The following is a 15,768-nucleotide window of genomic DNA, read 5'->3' as shown; positions in this document are numbered from 1 at the left end:
TTGAAATATGGTAGCACCAAATTGGAAGATTCTAATTTGTTAGTTTTGGCACAATGGAAAATTCAATGCATATACCTACTCAACACGAGGATCAAGCAGCAGCACGTTGAGTGAAACTAACAAATTTCAGTCACTGTCTGCTGGATTTTTTTAGCCATAAGAGTAAGGAAAGCATCTGAATAGATCTCAGTATTCAAAATTAAAATTACCTACTCAACACCAGGATCAAGCAGCAGCACGTTGAGTGAAACTAACAAATTTCAGTCACTGTCTGCTGGATTTTTTTAGCCATAAGAGTAAGGAAAGCATCTGAATAGATCTCAGTATTCAAAATTAAAATTAACAGACCTACAACATGCATGTTTATGTATAACATGTCTGCAAGCAGTATCTTTTTTGAGGATTACATCAAGACTTAGGCCGACGTCAAGGCTGCATTGTTTTCCTTCCAGAGCTGATCATGGAGTTGGTCCGGGACACCATACGCAACCACAAGGTCTCCATGAGCTTTAGCATCATTGGCTAGTTCATGAGCCAGCCCATTGTTTGTCCCTCTTGACAGTTCTGATGTGATAATGCCTAAAAATTACTCAGCGCAGATTTAGTATCAACAGTAACTGGGTAGGACAATGATTTGCTTACAGAATCAGCCCCTAGCTCATTTCCCCACTGCGTAGTCGATCTCCACCACCAAGGAGCCTCAGAATACGTTATACAATTCCTTCAGTCCAACTGTAATAGCGCTGGCTTCAGCCTCCTTGACAATTATTCATGCATCCAGAAATGCAAACACGCCACCAAGCTCTAGCACCTTCGCCTCCGACATGGCAATCAAGCATACTCGGAGCCCATGCAATGGGCCCCACGATGATCTTGCACCCTTGCGGCTCAACTGGCGACGTCGTCGGCGGGTCAAGGCAGCGGCAGAGCAGGCGTGACACAGATGCCACGAGCTGCTTGGCCGCCTTTCCTCAAAATTCAACACAACAACAAAGAGAACTTGGCTAGAGATTGCACTTGAACACTTACACTACTGGAATCAGCTAATTTGCCATCTGCCAGCTCTTTGCCGTCTGCTAGCTGATGGCAAAGAAGCTCTTTGCCATCAGCTAAACGTAAGCGGACGGCAAAGAAAAGGCTGACGGCAAAGAAGCTCTTTGCCATCAGCCACCTCTTTGCCGTCCGCCAGCAGACGGCAAAGAATCTTTGCCGTCCGCTGGCAGACGGCAAAGAGTGTGGTGGCCCCCACCCCCCGCTCGTTTGAAAAAATCTTAACGGCCCACCTCTTTGCCGTCCGCTAGCAGACGGCAAAGAGGCAAAAAGGCGGACGGCAAAGGCTGGCTGACGGCAAAGAGGGCACTTGCCTAACGGCAGGTACCCCCCCCCCCCGCCCGTTACTCACTTCGTCCTCGCGCGCCCTTCTCCTCCGACCCCGCCGCCCCCGCCGCCGCCCGCCGCCCCGTCGCCCCGGCTCCCCGCCGCCCCACCGCCCCGTCGCCCCCCCGCCCCGGCCCCCCGACGCCCCGCGCCCCACCGCCGCCCCGGCCCACAGCCGCCCCGGCCCCCCGCTGCCCCGCGCCCCCCGCCGCCTCCTCCACCGCCCCGCCCCGGCCTCCCACCGCCCGACCCCCCCGCCGCCCCGGCCCCCCGCCGCCCGGGCCCCCGCCGCCCCGCCTCCTCCACCGCCCCGCCCCGGCCCCCCGCCGGCCGGGCCCCCCGCCGCCCCGCCTCCTCCACCGCCCCGCCCCGGCCCCCCGTCGCCGGCCCCTCCCCGACCCGTCGCCGCCCCCCACAGTGAGCCCCTCGATCCCATTTTTTTTTCTGTTTTTTTGTTTTTTTTCTGTTTAGATAAGGTTTTTTAGTTTAAGTTTTTTCAGTTTAGAATTAATTAGTGTAGGTTATTTAGTTTAATTAGTTTAGGTTTAATTAGTTTAAATGGTTTAGTTTTAATTAGTTTAGGTTTTTAGTTTAGGTTTAGGTTAAGTAGAAGGGGGAAGAAGAAGAAGAAAAAGAAGAGGAGGAGGAGGAAGAGGAGGAGGAGGAGGAGGAGGAGAAGAAGAAGAAGAAGAAGAAGAAGAAGAAGACGAGGAGGAGGAGGAGGAGGAGGAGGAGAAAGAAGAAGAAGAAGAAGAAGACGGGGGATGAGAAGAAGTAGAAGAATGAGAAGAAGTAGAAGTAGTAGAAGAATGAGAAGACCCCCTGACCCCCTGACCCCCCAACCCCGACACCACACCCCGACACCACACCCCGACCCTGAGCCTGACCCGACACCCCGACCCCGACACCGACACGGCACCCCGACCCCGACCCGACACCCCGACCCGACACCCCGACCCCGACACGGCACCCCGAGACCGACACGACACCCCGACCCCGACACGGCACCCCGAGACCGACACGACACCCCGACCCCCGACACGACACCCCCGACACCCCGACACCCCGACCCCGAGACCCCGACCCCGACCCCGACCCCGACACCCCGACCCCGAGCCTGACCCGACACCCCGACCCCGACACCGACACGGCACCCCGACCCCGACCCGGCACCCCGACCCGAGACCCCGACCCCGACACGGCACCCCGAGACCGACACGACACCCCGACCCCCGACACCTCCCGAAAAGGTGTTCTTTGGCCTTCCAGAAGCTGACGGGGTCATATATTTGTGAATTATTAGTTAGGTCATATATCTTTCGATTTTGTTATGAAAAACATCATATATAATTGTGTTGATCGGGTAGTTTTAAATGTGCAGTTGTTTCATCGCTGCGAGGTTTGGTGTTCGACGACCTCGCCGTGCGTTTGACGAGCTCTGCCCCTTCGTTCGTGGGTGAGCACAAATGACATGTCCTCCTCCCCCATTAATTATTTGATCTATTCCGATGAAACTTGATAGCTAGATATATATGTGTCTTGAATCATCAGTATGCGTAACCAATATGTGTCTCCCGTTCGAAAGCGTCATAGTTATAAATATGCATGCATTTGCATATTTATAACCTTGATTCTTTCGAATTGTCCAACGCTATCCATGGACAGCCCGAGTATGTTTAGATTGGGTTCGTTTTCCCATATGCTTTGCTCCGGATCCGACGCATAAATTTCGTCAGGCCTCCCCTGTTGTTCTCCGGGTACACATCCTCTCTGTTTATTGCAGAGACGTGTATCAGGAGAACAGCGGGGAGGTGCTGCCGAAATTTTGCGTAGGATCCGGGGCATAGCATGGGAAAATGAACCCAATCTAAACATACTCGGGTGGGATTAGGACCTATCATTACCTATTAGAGTGTAGGTTGCATGGACGTAATAAAATTGACAAAGTATTGACAAAGTAGATCAACTGATGAATACATACATGCTGAATTATATATATATATATATTTGTTGTGTGTCTAGTAGCTCTGAAAGTCAAGATGAGTGATCGTGCGTGGATGTACACCGGTCACACTGGTCAGAACAAATGGAGCACTGAATGGTTCACAAAAACCAAGGGGTTTGTGCGAGCCGCATTTGCAAATGGCCAGAGGAAAACCTAGTGCCCCTGTTTACGGTGCGGCAATTGGGAAAAGAGGACAGAGGCTGAAATGGGCAAACACCTGCAGAAGAGTGGTTTTACGCCCGATTATACGGTGTGGACATTTCATGGTGAGTCTGCCCAATGTGACCGAGCTGAGGTGGATCGTCGTCGCACCGACGAGCATGGTACCGGGATGGAAAACATGGTGCAAGACTTTGATGATGCTCGGGATTCGGACGAGGAGATGGAGGAATCTGCAAAGGCCTTCAATGAAATGTTGGAGTCTTCAAAACGTCCGCTCCATGAGCACACTGAGCTTTGTCAGTTGGATGCCATCTCACAAGTAATGGCTCTGAAGGCTCAGTTCAACTTGGGCAGAGAATGCTACGATGCAATGATGACAGTATTTGGACGCTTTCTACCCAAAGGCCATGTAATGCCTGCAAACCTGTACCAGTCGGACAAAATCCTCCGTGCACTGAAGATGCCCTATGATAAGATACATGCCTGTGAGAAAGGATGTGTCTTGTTTAGGCTTGACTATGCGGACTTGAACTATTGTCCCATTTGCAAGTCTTCCAGGTATGTTGTGGTAGACAACGGTATGGGTGAGAAGACACAGACCAAAATCCCCATTAGTGTTCTTCGGTATATGCCAATCGTACCAAGACTTCAACGTCTTTTCATGGTCGAAGAGACGGCCAGACAGATGACATGGCACAAAACGGGCAAAAGAACCGAACTAGATGCAGATGGGAATTTGATGATTGTACACACATCGGATGGTGTTGCGTGGAAAAAGTTTGATGAATTACATGGTGACAAAGCGGCAGATCCGAGGCATCCTCGAGTCGGCATCAGCACGGATGGGTTCAGTGTGTTTGGTATGACGGCAGCCCAATACAGTTGTTGGCCCGTATTTGTCTTTCCACTCAATCTCTCCCCCGGACAGATTATGCAAAGAAAGAACATTTTCCTGACGTTGATAATTCCAGGGCCCAACTATCCGGGGAAAAATATGAATGTGTACATGCAACCGCTTAAGGACGAATTGCAAGAAGCCTGGGATAATGGGTTCAAGACATACGATGCCTATAGCAAACGGAACTTCATAATGCGTGTCTGGTACATGTACTCGACGCATGACTTGCCGGCGTATGCGCTATTCGTTGGCTGGTGTGTGCATGGAAGGTTCCCGTGCCCCACATGCAAGGGAGCTCTTGAGTTTCGTTGGCTTCCGGCCGGTTGCAAGTTTTCTTGCTTCGACATGCATAGACAGTTCCTGAATCCTCGCCATAAGTTCAGGAAAGACAAGAAGAACTTCATCAGAGGTAGAGTTGTCAAAAACTCTGCACCACATGCATTGACAGGCCAACAGACCCTGGATCAGTTAAACGCTCTCGAGCCAGATCCAGAGCGTCCAGGGTACTTCAAGGGGTATAATTCTAAGCACGCCTGGACTCACAAAACATGCTTATGGGATCTGCCTTATTTCAAAGACCTCCTTTGCCCACACAACATCGACGTGATGCACACTGAGAAGAATATCGCCGAGGCACTTTTTGGTACATTGTTCGGCATAGATGGGAAGTCAAAGGATAATACTAAGGCTAGAGTCGATCTGGAGGCACTATGTGATAGGCCGTTACAAAACATGAAAGAACCGAAAGGAAAGCAGAACTGGACGAAGCCAAAGGCATGGTTCAATCTTGGAAGGCCAGCTATGAGGGAAATTATCTTGTGGGTGAAAATGCAGTTGATGTTCCCCGATGGGTATGCAGCGAATCTACAGAGGGGAGCCAGTCTTGATAAATTGAAGATATTTGGTCTCAAGAGTCATGATTGGCACATATGGATTGAGCGGGTAATGCCGGTGATGTTGCGTGGCTTCATCCCTGAGGATGAATGGCTAGTACTGGCAGAACTCAGCTATTTCTTCCGTGTTCTTTGTGCGAAAGAACTATCGCCTGGTGTGCTAGAAGAAATGGAAGAGTTGGCGCCGGAGTTGATCTGCAAGTTAGAGAAGATCTTTCCACCGGGCTTCTTTAATCCAATGCAACATTTGATTTTGCATCTCCCGACCGAGGCAAGATTGGGGGGCCCGTGCAAAATCGTTGGTGCTACCCAACTGAGAGGATGCAGAAGACGCTTCGACAAAAATGTAAAAATAAACGTAGAATTGAAGCATCGATGGCTGAGGCATTCATCACTGAGGAGGCGGCAAACTTCGTGACAGCACACTACGAAGCCAAAAATCGTCATTTGCATAATCCGAAGCCTCGGTACAATGCTGACGACCCTAAAAAGGGTGGATCCAACCTCAGCCTATTCAAAGGGAATCTCGCACCAGCCAGTGTTTCAAATCCAGTATCTTTGAATAACGAACAATGGCGGACCATTTCGTTGTATATCTTCAACAACCTGATAGAAGTGCGGCCGTACATCGAGTAAGTTCTCGGTACATAGTTTCGCAACTTCTATTTCCTTTGAACTGCTCTTATTCCTGGATATTTCATACAGTCGATACGTCGCCTTATTCTCGTATGGAGCGGTGATCCAAAAGGATTCTGTCGAAGAGTATGAGCTTCTCGCAAAGCAAGGAGGCGGCTATCCCGGTTTCATCTCTTGGTTCAAACAAACGGTAATTTCTATTAGACTTGTAGGCTAATTTGTAGGCGGCTATCCCGGTTTCATTCGCTAATTTGTGCGTAATGCAACAATCCTTTCATATTAAACTTGTAGGCTAATTCAGAGTCTATGGACGCCGAATTGAGACAAGTCGCTAATGGTTTTGATTATAAGGTCCGTTCATTTGACAAATACGACATCAACGGGTATCGCTTTCGTACCTATGGCAAAGAGCTATCTATGGCCGACCGAAAGTCTACAAATTATTGTGTATCTGCTATCGGCGAAGGAGGTACCGAGTATTATGGGAGAGTTGAAGCAATTTATGAACTTCTATTCTATGGTGAAAACCCACCGAATGTCGTAGTCTTCAAATGTTATTGGTTTCAGCCGAAGGAGACTAGAAGGACTCATGAACATATAGGGCTAGTTGAAATCAACCAAAGCACCCATTTAGATGTTCCTGATGTCTATATTACGGCTCAACAGGCGACCCAAGTATTCTATCTACCGTGGGCCTGCCAAACTAATCCAAATCTGAAAGGTTGGGATGTCGTTTATGAAGTGCCGCCACGTGCTAGACTATCTCCCCCAAAGGAAGAGGATTATGAACCTCACATTAACCCAGACACATATGAAGGAGAATTCTTCCAAGAGACACGTCTTTCCAAAAAGCGTTTCAAGAACCGCTATACTTCACCCCAAAACATTGAAGTAGATAGCGACAGTGAATCCGACATCACCCCAGAGGAGGAACAAGAAGAGCCGGAACAAGAAGAGGTTACTGCTGCGGATGACCTGTCATTGCTTCACCGATTACGTCAAGGTGGCCTTGCACATGTTGATGCCACTGAACCCTATGAGCCCGTCATTGATTATAGTGATGATGATGATTATGCATTTATTGATGATACTGATCGAGATTATTAGTAGTGTCAGGTATTAAATTTTTTAATGCTGTACTTGATGATGATACACTTAAGTGATACACATATTATTATTCATGTCGGTCTTTTTTTATGTTGTACTAATTTCGTTTACTGTTTGTCATGGCAGGTGTTGAAAGATGGTGGGCGCTGGTCGGGAGCGCGCCAAGGCCCCTTCTTCGTCGGCGCGTGGTCTGAGGTCTTCGATTCCAGACGTACCTCTCCGCCGAGCGTTGCTGGACAGTATGTCCACACCGCCGGGCCCTTCTTCGTCGACCGCGGTGCCCAGCAGGGGACGAGGTAGGAAGAGAGGAGGTGGGGCACGTGGTCGCGGGAGAGGAGGTAGGGTGACTGCTAGGGCACCTTCCTCGCCGCCACCCCCAGCTGTTTCACCCGAGCACGTGACTGCTAGGGTGGACTCGTCCGAGGAGGAGGCTACACGGACTCCGGTCCACGAGCCTCCGGTCCACGGGTCTTGGGCCCACGAGCCTCGGGTCGACTGGCCTTCGGCCCACGAGAGTTCGTCCCACGAGACCCCGGAGGAGCACACGTCCGGATGGGGTACCTGGCCGGATCAGCCCGAGGAGCCGAGTGGCCATGCTGGTGATGGCGGGGAGCCGACTGATCTTGAGGAGGAGGGTGGCACCGTGTACCAGCGTGGTGCTACACGGCTCCCGTCCGTGCCGGCGACCCGCGAGCAGAGGTGGTTGATCTTCCCTGATGGGGAGAGGTACGTAAGTGCATTTAATATTTTTGTACCTTCTCCATTCACGTTTCTTCAAATAACTAATGCGTTGGCCTTGTCATGCTGCAGGGGTTGGGACCACCATCATAGTGTCCGCCGGCCCAACTCCGTCCTTGGAGTTCTTTGCCGGCAAAACTTCCCGGGGTTTGTCACGTTGCCTGGTGAGGGTCGGCTTCCAGAGCTTGGGTTGAGCTGGGAGCACTACGTGGCTGCCCCGGCCCCGCCGGATGTCATTATCGACGGTGTCTTGTGTGACACGAGGGCAGACATGGTGATCAGGACGTTCTGGGTAATTTCTCCTTTACACATTTCAAAATCTTCAACTAGCTAGTTATTAATTGTACTAATCAATATTGTCTCATTTGATTGCAGACATTCTACAGGTGTGAGGAGGGATACGAGGAGGACAGTGCAAATGTTATCCAGAACGTCTGCAAGCGCCTACTCCAGAACTTACGGCACGAGGCTCGGGTGCAGGCTATTCGAGACTACTACGCCTTGCGTGGTATCAAGAAGACCAAGCCGGCGTGCCGCGATAAGTTCCTAAGTAAGGAGCAGTACATGAAGGTAATTCTTAAGGCCTTCTACTTAAGTTCCTTCATTTAGTAATTCTTAGCCGTAGCGCTCAAGTTTCTATTTGCTAACTTAGGCGCCTCCGAGATGGTGTGCGGATCGGATGGATTGTTGGGAGGTGTTGGTCGATGAGTGGTGCTCACAAGAATGGCTAGCCCTCCACAACCAGGCCAAGGACAAACGTGCCCAAATGGAAGGTGTGCCACACCATCAAGGCAGCTCCAACTTATATCAGTTCGGGCGCAACTGGGTATGTGGTTTGCTATATGATTCATGCAATTCATTCATCATGCTAGCTTGAGCCCTTTAATTACTAATTTTCATTGTTTCTCTCTTTCAGGCACGCCACAATAAGGCGGATAAGGTGCCAGAGGTGTACGACCTGTATGCCATGGCCCACACTGGCTCTTTCAAGAAAGTCAAGGCTTTCTCTCAGTCTGACCTCGATGATGCAAACAACTTCACCAACATCTCCTCCCACAACAAGCTCGTGAGATATAGAGATGAGGGGAAGGCGAGGAAAGGGGAGGACTTTAACCCGAGCCAGGGTCCCATTGATCCAGAGCTGGTGATGATATCTGGTGGCGGGAGGTCCCATGGCTCCATAGCCATTGGAGATGGACTTATCCGTTGTCCTAGCACTCTCCCGGAGATCAAGGCGCGCCAGTCGAGCTCCGCTCCTGAGATAAGGCCTCGTGAACGGCCAGTGCAACTCGCCATCAAGGTTAGTGATACGTACTCAGTTATCTTTCTCCATTACATTGTGTGCGCTTCCATCAATGATTACAAATGGTCATGTGAGTGGTGTTGCAGGCTGCTATACAGACTGAGAGAGATAGAACGGAGAAACTTCTGGCGGAGGCGGCGGAGAGGCAGCGGGAGATGGAGGAGAGGACGAGAAAGATGATAGAGGAGGAGAGGGCACGGAATGACATGCAGGCAAGGGCCATGTACGAGCTCCTTGTGGTAAGTTTCTTCTGCAGATTACTTGCTAGTCTTAACATTTGAGTCTCATTACTAACTAGTATGACTCTGTTCTGAAAACCAAATGTGCAGTCTGTGTGCGAGAAGTCCGGTCAGCCCGCTCCGCCGATGCCAGTGATTGCTCCTGGGAGCACGGTGAGTTTAGTTTGAATGAACATTACTTGGTAGTCTTAACATTTGAGTGTCGTAATGCTAACGAGACATTGGAAATGATCTTTGGTGCAGCTTAACTCCAGAAACGCATCGCACGATCCTTCTCCAGGTAGCGGCACTAGCCACCCCGCTCCTACACCTCCCTGATCACGGTAAGTTTCTCTAGTGTTTTGCTTAACAAATGCATAAAGACCTAGACTTAACTTTATTTCCTCCTATATGCTTACCATAATGACCTAGAGTTAGCTTATTTTCCTCCAAAATGACCCATTTTACCTAGGTTAGCTTATAAATGATGCAGTTCATCCAAGTTAGCTCAAAAATGACCCCTTTTACGTAGATTAGCTCCTAAATGATCCAATGATCCATTTTACCTACGTTAGCTTTAAAATGGTCCATTTCACCTACGTTAACTCCAAAATGACCCATCTTACCTAGGTTATCTCATAAACGATCCATTTCAACTAATTTAGCTCATAAACGATCCATTTGACCTAAGTGAGCTAAAAAACGATCAATTTCACCTAAATTAGCTCTTAAATGATCCATTTCACCTAAGTTAGCTGAAAAAGATCCATTTCAACTAAATTAGCTCAAAAATGATCCATTTCAACAAAGTTAGCTCAAAACCGATCCATTTCAACAAAGTTAGCTCAAAAACGATCCATTTGACCTAAGTGAGCTAAAAAACGATCCATTTCACCTTAGTTACCTCAAAAACGATCCATTTCACCTTAGTTACCTCAAAAACGATCCATTTCTAACTTTCTTATTTTGCCATTTTGCAGATTTCATTATGTGCTGGATGGAGTGCTTGTTCTACTCTTCTTCTTCTTGTCTTCTCATTCTAGTCACCTTAGCTATGGAGTGATTCTTTATGTATGGATGGAACTTGTTTATGTATGAAATGATGGATGGAACTTGTTTATGTATGAAATGATGGATGGAACTTGTTTATGTATGAAATGATGTATGAACTTGTTTATGTGATGAATGCCTGTGAAATATATCTATATGTCATATATATTTTCTGTGCAAATTGTGGGATTTAACAAAAAACAGAAAAAAAAAACAGACAATATGCAGGCTCTTTGCCGTCTGCCGCAGACGGCAAAGAAGCCACGTGGCGGCCAACTGTGCTTCCTGGGAGATGACCCATTTGGTCAGTTTGCCTACAGTGGCAGACGGCAAAGACTTTGCCGTCCGTGGCAGACGGCAAAGAACCTGCACTTTGCCATCAGTGGCAGACGGCAAAGAACCTGCCATCTAGTGACGTGTAGATGACATCATAAGGCGGACGGCAAAGACCAGAGAAATTTTGCCGTCCGCGGCGGACGGCAAAGGTCTGCCGTTAGCCACTTAACGGACTGACAGCGCAATTATTGCCGTCCACCCTCTTTGCCGTCCGCCGCAGACGGCAAAGGCTCTTTGCCGTCCGCCGCCAGGAAGCAGATGGCAAAGCAGCTGTTTACCGTAGCCTTCTTTGCCGGAGTCTTTTGCCGTCCGCGGCTGACGGCAAAGGTCTTTGCCGTCCGCCTTTCGAGCCTTTGCCGTCTGCCGGCTGTTTCCTGTAGTGTTAGTTGCAATAGAAATGATTAAAACTTTCAAGAATACAAATTTGGCTGTCCGTTACAGTGGGAGATGCAGTGTATACGACGGCGAAAATAGGCAAGGAAAAAAACAGGAAATGGTTAAATGTGCTTTTACATTCTGACAGCATCCTTTTGCCCTGCATCACATATAGTAATGATGTCACAAGCATGCTCTTGACGACAACGATTCACATGTGCTGGCGATCTGTAGAGGATGGAGAAAAGAAGGACAGAAGAGGGAGGCTTGTATCTATCAAGCATAAATATTTACTGAATAAAATCGATCTGATCCGTACCAACTTGAGCAGGATTGTCGAATAGCTTCCTCTTATATAGCATCTACATCAGAAAATCCGGCACACCAAATATATACATATGTTCAGAGATGACACAGATATCATTCTGACAATGTAAACCGTAATAAGTTACAACCTCCATTACACATGTAATTTTATCAAATTGACAAGGCAAGTTATAGGAATCGTAGCCTCAAAAATGGTATGTTCCTGTTTGAGATCTTTTATAGAATCAATAAGGTATAACGACATTAGGGATGAAGCATCAAAGATCAATTAATAAAATCAGGGATTAGGGAATCATACTTACCTTGTTAAGAATGATACTGATGGAATTAGTGAAGGGATGTGTGGTACGCAGGCCAATGGACCCGTGCATCCTTGATGCACACATGTACGTACACCAAGGTTGCTGTGTTGATACTTGAAAGGAGATCGATTCATCTGTCAGCCGGACATACACGAACACGATTTTGTTTTGTATCTTTCGGGAAAGGCATCCTTTCTTGACTATATATCCATTACTAAATGAAAGTTATTTTCAGATTTTTTTAACTTGGAAGATCAATAATTAGCCTCGATCCATATCGAGTATGTGGCAGTCCCCTGTTTTCCTTGAAAAAGCAAGATTGCGATTGCACATTTTTTATACTCAAATAGTCAAATTAATACATTTTGTTAAGAAAAAAAATCCTTTAGGTGTGCCTTTTGTTTCTCAAGGGTCCACTGGTTCTGTAGTATTTGTGTCTAATTTTTTCTAGAATTCATTTTTTACTTTTTGTGTGGTGTATACAGTCAAACTAACTAACATATGCGTTCAATAGTGATTAGAAGGCACTTTCAGTCAGTTAGATGGATAAAGATCAAGCTTGGCACCACAAAAATTGAGAGGAGAACTGAATATGAATTATCCTCCATTAATCATTCATATGATCCTTAGATCATCGATCTACCAGTACTGGCAGTACATGAGTCTAAACAACATACATCTTGTGTGAGGCAAAATAAAATAAGTTTCATGAGTATCTTATGGCCATACCTGACACATAACATTATCTCACCAAATTTATCAAATCCATGGGAAGCACATTTGAAGAATAACAGGTTGAGGAAAATAAGTGCCAAACCAAATTCTTCTGAGATACTCAATTTCATGAACACAGCACTCCCACTCCTCCCTGTATTTGCAGCAAGCAGTTCATGAGAAAATCAACATGCAGTAAATGAGAGGTAGTTGAAGAAATATATCAATAACTTGCGCTGAATATAGCTATCTGATATGGATGTGTCGATCCAACATGAGTTATCTCTGTCTCATGCACTGACTATTGTGTTATAGTTGAAAAAGTCAATTGTGAACCCCATAAAACTAACCACTTGTCATTGACGGGAGCAACTTGAGGCCAAAGTCGGAATCAGCTCACGTGTTCAAGCAAAGGAAGATGTGATCTGAACAATGGCAGAGAGATCAGTCCTAGATTTTTTCAAGCAGAACAAATACAAAGATGCAGAAAAAAGGTGCAGTACTTTCTGACCAGACCAAGAAGAACATTAATTTTTATGACTGTAGATGAAAATTTTACAGAATAATTTGGCAAAAGCTAGTACATACCTCTGGGGTAGCATGTTCGGCAGGGGATGTTCTTCCGGCTCAGATGTAGTACGCTTGGGCGGCGGATTTTCTTCCGGCGAACTCGGCTGAGACGATCCTGGACGACTCTTCAAAAGTTGCGATATGAAGCGATTTAAGGGAGATTCCGGTCGAGGGCTCCTTCTAATGGCAGCCAAGTCCCTCTGAAATCTAGGTCGGGCACGCCATGGATTCGTGTTGCAGCACTTATCCTGCGGGAACACGGACTCCGATCCAAATCGGAGACATACGGCAGCAGGAGGTTGAAGATCGTGGTGGTGCGGGAGAAGATTGAGATGGATAGGGAGGGGAACGAGAGCAGGGCGGCGGCGCCGCCAGAGAGGAATGGGCGCGCGGCGGCGGCGGCCGCTACTGTACGCATTGAGGAGCCCGTGCTCCTGTGTCCTACACGCATTGATTTTCTGCAGGCCCATTAAAAAAGGCCCAATCTGGAACGAAACACAAACTTTGCGGGTTAATTACCTAAAATTACAGGAGGGTTAGATCGAATCAGGTCGAACGGACGGACGAACATGCTATTATAGTACCACCTCGTTTATATTACGATTTTGTCCATACAAATCGTAAAAGCGTATTATGACATGAGAAGAAAGCGCATTGTGACGGTGAACCCGACAAAGTCAATCCGTGCTTTATTATTATAAAAAAATTAAAAAATTAGGGAGAGACTAGCACACATGCCCGTGCGTTGCAACGGGAGGGAAAAAATATCACAACCCCCGAACCCTCCCGCAACCCCCCCCCCCACCCCACCCACACACACACAATCCGCGGCACCACCTTTGTTTTTGCTCCTTCCCACCGCCAGGAACGGTGGCCGTCCACGTGGCCATGGCGCTTCGAAAGTGATTAACCCAAGGCGACGAGTTATCTTTGAACCGTGCCAACAAAGCAATGTATCTACCCTGGAAAAAAAAGAACACACCATTTATAACTTCAAAAAACTAATCTTGTCGAGGTAGATGTGAGCACCTTGCTCTGCGAGCTACTCTGATGCATGTGGGTTGCTATAAAATAAAAATTCTCTCACAACCAAGATGTGTCAATTCAGTAAAATTCATACTACATCAACCTCAAATGTAGTAGTAAATTAAAAAAAGGATCATACAATTATTTGTAACATAAATCTATATTGTTAACAAATCACCCTATAAATCTTGGCGAGATAGATGTGAGGGCCACCCGCATATTGCAGTCCTCCAACCATACTGCGATAACGAAAGGCGTCATCATCGGTGAGGGGAGTACCAAGATTCGCTGCCAACTTATCGGTGACTGACATGGGAGTAGATACCTCCTTGCAATTCTCCATATGAGCACGATGAAGAAGATCATCAGCGTACTTTCGCTGAGACAACACCATTCCCCCTGGATTGTAGGTGGCCTCAATCCCAAGGAAGTAAGAAAGACGACCAAGATCTTTGATGGGAAAAGACCCAGCCAAAGTGCGAAGCAAACGATCCACCGCACGGGGGCAAGAGCCAGCAATAACAATATCATCAACATAGACCAACATGTAAACGACCACAGCTCCTTGCCGAAAAATAAAGAGGGAGGTGTGAGCCTTGGATGAATGAAAACCACGTTGTTGCAGCTGAGTACTAAGACGGGAGTACCAAGACCGGGGGGACTGCAGTGGCGAAGCCACACTTCATCTGTGTAGTCAATTGACTACATAGATTTTTGGAAAAAACGCCGTAGGACAAGCAGAAATCAAGCAATTTTTTTTATAAATTCATACCTCTGACCACACAACACCCAATTGACTACACATGATATGATTCCTGGCACCGCCACTGGGGGACTGTTTGAGTCCATAAATAGATTTCCGAAGCTTGCAAACATGGTGGGGATACCGAGGATCCTCAAAACCTGGGGGTTGCTGCATGTATACATCCTCGTCAAGCAGACCATGGAGGAACGCATTACTGACATCAATTTGGCGCAAACACCAGCCCTGTGAAACAGCAAGGGATAGCACAAGCCGAACCGTGGCCGGTTTAACAACCGGACTAAAAGTGGCAACATAATCAACACCATATTGCTGAGTAAACCCACGAGCAACCAGTCGAACTTTGTACTTATCAAGAGAGCCATCTGACCTTTCCTTGAGTTTAAAAATCCACTTACAGCTGACGACGTTGGTGCCGGGGGGTCGAGGCACAAGCGACCACGTCTCGGTGCGCTGAAGAGCAGAAAACTCCTCGCGCATGGCAGTTGTCCAAGCAGGATCAACAAGGGCTTGCCGATGCGTAGTCGGAACGGTGACAACAACACTGAAACTGCGCCGATAAGGATTGTAGCGAACAGTACCATCCGTGAGAATCTTCGGACGTCGGATGTGGTTCTGGGAGCGTGTGCGAGTACGCTCCGGCAGTGGTGCAGCCGAAGTGGCAGGCGACGACGAAGGAACAGCGGCCGCTGGCGAGGACGAAGAAACTGCCGCCGATTCCCCTTCGGTCGCATCTGCATGCGCATGCATGCGAGTAGACGTGTCGAGTGGGGGCGCGTCGGATGTGGGCACATCGGGCGCGCCTGGAGCGGGCGCGACTCGCCCAGCTGCCGCGGGCGCGGAGGCACCTGGCGGCTTGACCGCATCTGGCCCATGCAACGAGCGAGCACCAGCAGACTCAGCGGAGGACCCAGCAGCCGATGGTGGTGGAGCACAGGCTGGGCCATCCGTCTGCCGCGTGGTGCAGG

General features: G+C 48.1%; 2 long non-coding RNA genes across 2 annotated transcripts; both read right to left on the bottom strand.

The window, feature by feature from the left end:
- Nucleotides 1–227: 227 nt before the first annotated feature.
- LOC120965476 (uncharacterized) lies at nucleotides 228–1,021 on the bottom strand. The gene is made up of 2 exons (XR_005758526.3): nucleotides 643–1,021; nucleotides 228–564 (listed from the first exon to the last, which is right to left on the bottom strand). It is a non-coding gene; the product is annotated as an uncharacterized lncRNA (long non-coding RNA).
- Nucleotides 1,022–12,314: 11,293 nt separating this feature from the next.
- Nucleotides 12,315–13,416, bottom strand: LOC120965470 (uncharacterized). The gene is made up of 3 exons (XR_005758498.3): nucleotides 13,030–13,416; nucleotides 12,792–12,866; nucleotides 12,315–12,595 (listed from the first exon to the last, which is right to left on the bottom strand). It is a non-coding gene; the product is annotated as an uncharacterized lncRNA (long non-coding RNA).
- Nucleotides 13,417–15,768: the final 2,352 nt, after the last annotated feature.

This window comes from Aegilops tauschii, chromosome 1 (genome assembly GCF_002575655.3).
Source record: "Aegilops tauschii subsp. strangulata cultivar AL8/78 chromosome 1, Aet v6.0, whole genome shotgun sequence".
Lineage (NCBI taxonomy): Eukaryota > Viridiplantae > Streptophyta > Magnoliopsida > Poales > Poaceae > Aegilops > Aegilops tauschii.
This window is presented reverse-complemented; position numbering and strand designations above follow the sequence as displayed.